The sequence below is a fragment of the Pezoporus flaviventris genome, unplaced genomic scaffold (genome assembly GCF_033815535.1).
Source record: "Pezoporus flaviventris isolate CSIRO_AGI_PZ_B2104156 unplaced genomic scaffold, CSIRO_AGI_Pfla_v1 ptg000036l, whole genome shotgun sequence".
In the NCBI taxonomy this organism is placed as follows: domain Eukaryota; kingdom Metazoa; phylum Chordata; class Aves; order Psittaciformes; family Psittacidae; genus Pezoporus; species Pezoporus flaviventris.
Genome location: NW_026892584.1, coordinates 10,846,403 through 10,854,292, shown reverse-complemented (window position 1 = coordinate 10,854,292; position 7,890 = coordinate 10,846,403).

Below are 7,890 nucleotides of genomic sequence, written 5' to 3'. Positions count from 1 at the left end.
ATGAATAATATTGTAATACACTAAGAAATCATTGCCATCACTTCTTGAAAGCAAGGACTATATTTCGTCTGTGTTGGTACAGCACTACCAGAACCAGAGTTGCCTGATCCTACCCAGACAGGAGGCAAAATGGGGAGAGGTCAAATGAAACTCTGTCCAAATGACAACTGCCCCACAGTTTTACACTTTCTCTTCCTGCAAGACAGTTCCTTTCAGCACTGTCGTTGCCACTAACCCTGACTGTCCCAGTCCTGGTTCCCTCCTGCATTATTGAAGGAAAACACTGGGGTATGGGATTTTTTTTTACCCCTGCAGAACAAACTTCAAAGCAGCGATTGAGACCTTGCCATTTCAATATGAAAAGCCCAGAAGACCTGTTCTCCAGGGTCCCCCATACATACGCATCCTGCTTCATGTCATCCGATAATCTCAGCAGGGGGCTCCGGAGGGGGATGGCTGCAGGAGCAGGGGGACAAGGTTCCCAAGGTTAATTGAAAACTGCCTGCCCCATTCATCACAGCAGTTCCTGATTGATGGACACCATTAATCACTGCCCAGAGAGGCTGGAGGTAAGGCAGGAGCACTGGGGGGGCTGTGGGGACAGGGAAAGGGTGCCAGGATGGGAGGACTGACACACTGCCAGTGCAGACTGGGAGACACACAGCTGCATATCTGCTTGCCTATGGAAAATATATATGATAGGGTTCCTTTAAAGTCAGAGAAGTGTATCTGTCCCTTCACTCACTGCAGTATATACATGCTCTCCCGCAATGCAAAGGGCAGAAGCAGAGGCAAAGAGAAGGTCTTTCCAGCTCTTTGAAATTGCCTTTGGCTTTCAGTTTGGGGTAGGATTTGGGAATCTAGCAAAGAGGAGGGCTCAGGACAAGGTAGGGGTGGACTTGTCTCACAGCTGTAAGGCAGTTAATAGAGTTTCCCTTTTCTTTATGGACTGAAATCCGCCTAAGTTTTACAGGAACAATGAAGGCAGTAAAGCCACCCAAGTGGGGTCAGATAAGGAGCTAGTGTGGGCGAGTGACTGCATTTAGAGAGAGGATACCAGCATGTGCATTTTCTACCAATCCTGATAATTTAACACACTTTTTCTTTCACACTGGTCTTCCTGATGCTCGCATTGCAAGACAGGCTGAGGCTCTGCCTATAGTAAGTTAGTGTTAACTACCTGGCTGCAAGTGATAGCAAGGGCTTGCAATAGGGCTTGACACACTGCAATGGAACCTGCTGTGTTACCAAAGCATGGCATGCTTTCTGCTGCAGAGGTATAAGCCATGCCCGGCCAGCTGCGCCAGGAGGCTTCCGGTGATTTGCTTGTCCCACTGCCATTGCTTCTGACAGGCTGAAGAACAACTCATGTTGATCTGACATTTCTCAGTTGTCTTCTTCATCCCACCTCCTGCTGTTCCTTGTGTTGGCCACAGTAGTGAGTGCCTCAAGAACATGTGCACACACCACTCGTTCCCCTGAGACTCTTGTTCAAAGCAACAAGAAGAGAAGTGTGGTTTCTAATAGAAATATCCTGCAAGCTCACTTTTGAAACTTTTTACATTAAACAGCTGTGTGACATTTTCAAGTTTTGGTCTTGCAATGTCAAAGGCAGAGGCATTTGAATTCCATACAACTGCTAGGACAGGAAAAACATATTATCCAGCTTTTGCGGGATGCATTTAGTGTCACTTACAAAATGAAGACTTGATGGCCAGTGGATGAGGCTATGGGCTTTTTCAGTCTTATCTATGTATCAGATCAGGTATGTTTACCAAAAGCAGTAAAGCGGGATACATTTCTGATACTGCCTCAGATAGTACAGACATGATGCAAAGGCCACTGAAAGCTACAGCAACCTGGACTGCAGTGATGAATTCATTTGGGATAAATAGGTACTACTTCGGAGATGACTTCTTAGACGGGTGGAAGTGCTTCAGCCCCCATGAGCACTCAAGTATACAGGGCAGGAGGCAACTCATCTACCTGTGATCACTTAAACCTGGCTATGACTGATGCATCTACTCAACCACAGACCCACCTACAGCTATCAGAAGGAACAGGCATCACCCAGGGGCGGTTGATTGCATGTCAAATAGTCATCCTACAGCAAGTAGAATGAATTACTTTCAGAAAATGCTTCTGTCTTTGTGGGCTATTAACACAGATGACTAGTCAAATGACTAACTTAAGGCAGACACCACAGTCCTAGATGGCCAAAGGGAGATATTTGGGTCGGATTTTTATCCTCTCCCACTGCACCCAAGGATGCCTCTTTCACCACAGGCTGTTGACTTTCAAATAGAGTTTCTGCAACATCCCCTGGCAGAGAAGAAATCATCATAAAATGTTGTTTTCTTTGATTTTTTTTTCTTTCTATAACTAAAGCTGTCAGGCTTGTGGACACAGTCACTATTTTAAGTATAGCTATTTCGGATCCCCAGGTAGGACTCCGTAATTCAGGAGTTATGCTGAATTAACTTACTCTACATCAGTTATCTCCTCCCAGAAGCACTTCTTCCTTTCTTTTTGCTCCTGGCCATAACTACATTTAGTTCTTTCATAAAGAGCATCTTTTAGCATGAGAGTTTCTCCCCAGAGAGCTAATAATCAGCAGGTACCTTATCTTAAGCCCCTATTTTAATCTGAATTACATTCCCTGTGTAAAAGTGAGTGTCATCATTGCCCAGTCGCAGTGTGTCTGGGCATTTCCAGCATGGTCCACGGCTCTTTGGGTGTCTATGGAAAAATTCAGCTCCATTGGGAGCCTGCACTTGCTCACCAGCTTTGGCAGCCTGGGTGAACTGACATTTTCTACCATCATGTTATCACTATTTTACCCCTGCCTTACAAAATCTACCTGTTGAACTGCATCAACAGGGATGAGGGTGGGCTGGACATCTTGTAGCATGCAGCTTCTTTGCATGAAGGGAGGCATGGTCCTTGGGCCTGGAAACATCTCTAAGTCATGGTTGTTTTGCCATCCTGGGTGCATGTTTCAACGGCAACATTATTGTAAAACAGCTTTGTGTTTACCTTGTGTACTGAAAAGATAAAATCAGCATTTATATGCAAACATGAACCAACAAGGAATTTCAAAATCCTGCCATTTCACTCCTCTGAGAAGGAGAGCCAGGGTTATTGTGTAACCAGACACATCTGAAAGCTGGGGATTTTCTGGGTCTAAATTCAATTTAGATTATAAAAGACTAATTTAGTATCTGACTGTATCACCTTGGGCAGCCAAAATAGGATCTGAAACACGTGGAGACAAGGACTTTGGGGTGGAGAGCTCTCTGTTTCAGACAACCTGGGGCACCACATGGATCTGAGCTCTCCCTGTACATATAAAGACCGTGAAGTAACATGGGACAGACGCTCAGCCAGGATGAGCCACTCAAGCCCACTCTGATTTCCCCATCTGCCCCAGGGGATGAGGGGTGTTCATGCTCCCGCCCCAGCCCTGCCTTTCCAAGGCAGCCAGAGTGCACAGCTGGAGCAGAGCTCAACAGAGGTGCGGCTGCTTGAATGTCAAGGCCTGAAAGCATCAAACATGCAGAATAAGGGATTTTATTGGGATTTCATAGCTGGAGCGCTGTATCATGCCTCCGTGCATTTATGATTGCTCAGGAACACATGCCAGGCTGGGGGGAGGGGGGTGGTGGTGAAGGAAGGGAAGCTGGGAAATAGGGGTCTCATGGCAGAGAGCTGCTCATGGTTTTCTAAAAGAAAATAGCCACTGTAAAAACTTCAGGGCACAGGTGTATCCATCTCTTGGAGATCTTGATGGTTTTCAAGTACCCCGGAGAAAAAGGCTGACTCCATTTAACACAGAGCTGTAGCCCTAGATATGCAGCCTCAGCAGTGGGGAGCATGGCCCTGTCACTGGCTGATCAGAGGCATGTGCCTCTTGCTCCTCCAGTGCAGCCACACCAGGCCCAGGGCATCATTTCTAAATACCTTTACTGGCTGTACAGATTATATGTAATGAGAGCCCGACGCAATAGATGCTTGCTTTCAATGAATAAAATGACCCCATGGGAAACACTTGTGAACATGACCACCTTCCTCATAACACCCAACACTGTGCCACTGGTCCCAGCGGTGGGTTCCCATGGTCGCAGCGGTGCTCCGCATACAGGAGCACAGCTCCAGCAGGTGACTTAGCTCTGTCAAAGCAAGCAAAGACTAATAAAGATTGATTAACCAGCAGGAACTGAAGGGAAACAAATGGAGGCGGGAGAAAAGCAACCCACAGGCACAACCGGACAAGCTGTGGGTAGGCTTTTGTTGCACCCAGACCAGCATATGTTTGTTTCCTCCCCTAGCCAACATCCCTGGTGCAGGCTGTGGCTGGATATTTGCCCCTGAAAGGCCCCTGTGCCCATGCCTGAGTGCCTTCAGCCACCTCAACCCAAACCTGGCTCTTTCCCCTCCCACAGGGCTGGCAGCTATTGGCATTTATATAAGGTGGAAAAGAGGACATACTCTCTTGGGGACAAATCTGCAAAACTTCTCTGCAACTCCACCTTGCTGCAGGTTGCTGGGCAGATTGATCTACCCTGTAATAACTTCCCCGTGCTCATGCTTCTGGTGCTATACCTGCCTTGAAGGGGCTAGTGGGGATGTAAAACGGAGTATCTGCCCAAGGGCCAGCACTCTCCCTCCTAGCTTCCACCCTTCCCTCACCGCGGGGTTTATTTACCCGGGGGCACGAGGATAAATGGGGATAAGGAGGTAGAAAAGGTCGCCTGGGTGGCGGCCACAACAGGGGACATTGTGCCTCTAGGGAGGGGGCGGAAAGTCCCGAGGAGCCGGGAGCACTTTGTTGCAGTCTGGATGAAAGCCGGGAGAGGTGAAGGGAGTGAGGAGGGGGAGCAAACAGGGGGAGGGGACAACACCAAAACCCAAAAGGCAACAAAGCCTCTTCCAGCTGGGATGCAAGATAGGACAGTCCCTTTATTTAGATGAATAGAGCTGGGCACAATGCGGGGTGGCCGGGGGCCACCCTGCCCCTGTACCCCACCAACTCTTTCAAGCCTTCCCTGCTTCCCTCCCTCCTCAGCATCTTAATTTACTCCATTTTTCCCATTTGCTTTCTTTGAAAGAGGGCCACAGCTAATCCAGCTGTGCAGCATGGCTTCGTAGCAGAACGAAGTAGCCTACACTGAGCTCCTTCAGTGTTGTGGAAACTTTGGCATCTCTGTACCAAGTGCCCTCCTCAGTGGCTGAAGAGAGCCGCCGCAAGACCCGGTTATTGTGACTTGTACAAGGATACAGTGATGATGCTACTTCATTGAGTCAAGGCTGACAGTGGTGAGAAGCTGGGATGGGAAGGAAGCAGCACAATGCAGGTGGCTGTTTGGTTCACTTACAAGGAATAGTCCCAGTCCTGTCCCCCTAAATGCAGCAGAAGCAAACAATTTGCAGGCAGCTTGTCTTGCCTCCTGCCCCAGCCCATTGTCCCCAGCAGCCCGAAAAGCTCTCTTCCTCTGTTCCCTACCCAGCTCTCTTCTCCTTCTCTGATTTCTGCTATGAACACATCAAGTGCAGCCCTTGTCCTACACCCCAGGTCCTACCAAGGGTCCTGTCCATGCAGGTCAGGCCCAAATGGCTATCGGATGTGCAAGACATGGACACTGCCTTTGCTTTCTCTAGCAGGTTTTACTGCACAGAGGGAATTATTTATGATTTCTGCTGGGCCCAACAGAGTGCTCAGAGGTCCCTTTAATACATTCCGTACTTCTGTTTAATGACAAGTCTTGCCTGCCAGCAGCCATTAGCTCTCTTCAGCATCATAAACAGAGTCAAGTTCAGCACTACACCAGGTCTGAACTTGGCTTAAGCACCAGTTTTTCTGCCAGTATATCACTGTTTTCAACTCCAGTCAGCACTGGTTTGAAGTTATTACTGTCTGGTGGCTGTTTTTTTTTTGGTGGTGTATGCATCCTAAATGAGCTTTGTGGTCTCCCCACTTCAAAAGCGTCTCTGCTCTCACCTCTATTTACTGGCTGTCCGCTAGCAAGACCAAAGACCAAAGGGCTATGAACTACCTCAGCAGCATCCCAGGTCCCTGCAGCATGCAGGGGATACAACCTGCAGGACAGTCATATGGGCTGCTGGACAGGGGTTTGGGGAGAGTCAGGCAAGGAGACTGTGCAGAGCTGTGCTGCCAGGGAGCACCCAGACCTGGTCCCCATCCTTGCCTCCATTCGAATCAGACCGCAACACATTGTGCACTGCAAACTTCAAGCTTTTTGAAGCAGGTTTCACTCTTTCTCTCTGCTGGCCAGTTTGCTCTGATGCCAGGTGCCCTAGGTAAGGAGAAGCAATGATGGCCATGCTTCTGCTGACATTAGATGGCTTCCCTTCATTAGGAGTAAATCCACGCTGCAAGTAGACTGGTGTTAGGGATGTGGGAGCTGGGAGCCTGTGAGGAGGGTTTTGCAGGTCCTGTGCTGGTAAGAGGATGTTGGTATTTACTAATACTTCTACACTAGATTTTTATTTACACAGTGGGTTTCACCTGCTCTTTCTGCAGGTTTATGGTTCTGCTAAAGGGACTGTGGCTCCTTTGTTAAGCCTTGAAGGAACTCTGTGTGGGATACAGAGAGAAAGGGAAAATGTGTTGCAGTATTGCAACACTTCCTACTAGTATTTAATATCCTGACAAAATTCACAATTAAAAAAAAAAATCTCGAAGTGCTTTACTCAAGGGAAAGATATTTACTGTGTTGTAAAAGTGTCAACATTTCATTTACAAATTGGTCATTCTTTTGGCAGTGACTTTAACAGAAAATTCCCCTTGGGCTATCCTGCCTCTCTATTGGCTTTTCTTCCCCTTTTAAGAAAAAACACCAAAACAAACAACTTAAAAAGCAAGCACAATTTACTGAGTCTGGTGACTGGGTAACTATTGTACTGCAGGCTTCAAGTGGTGGGGCTGAGAGCAGGAGATGAAAGGAGATCAAGATGGGAGGGAGAGACCTGAGGCTTCTTCAGCAGTAAGGTGGATGCTCAAAGGTCAAAGCTTGAAGTACTGCTCCAGTCTCTGCAGCCAAACAACTGCCTTGCCAGAAGTTTCTCCTTCTCTAGTGTTTATATCTCTGATCTTCCTAACATCTAACCATAAACAGAAGCATTTATAGAGTTGGGGGGAGGGGCTCACAGCCTAGGACTTGAAGTCATTTCTCCATGATTCTTGCTCTGATTTACTGTGCTATACCTTCCACTCCTGACAGCTTTCTTGAGATTGTTTCTCCTTTTCATTTATGTTCCTCTACATGACTGCTTATTCCCCCTCTATTGTAAAACAACGCCAATAACTTGGGCAGATATTAAATGTCTGGCTTGGCTTGGCTTTTCCCTGCTCATTGTGTGTGGATGCTAGTATTGGAGCCTACCATGCAGTTGGGGTTTCTCTAAGGATCTCCCTCCTGGCTCACCTGTGTGTAGCACAGCCATGTTAGGACTAGTGTGGGTCACTTCACATTCTTTTGCCACCTTGTTGTGCCCTGGGCCAAAAGAGATGTAGCAATGGGAGTAAGGGGGCAGGCAGCACTCTGCTGAAACTGAGGATTTATTCATCCTGACCTAAACAGCGATCTGTTACTGTAGTTTCTCAAGAACAGGGGAGAATCTCCATTTAAAATGCAGTGGAAATCCCAATCTTCAATGGTTTTGACACACTTTCCCTAAGCTAAGGATGCTGATTTCGCCTTCAATTTTCCATTCCTGATGAGTGACAGCAGAGACGCAAAGCAGCCCTTCTTACGGGGAAGTGCCCTAGCTATGTCACTTCTTCCATTCTTATACTAGCTTTAGCCTCTTCCTCACTAGGTTTTTATTATGGGAAAATAATGGATGGAAGAAATTATTTGGATATAATAA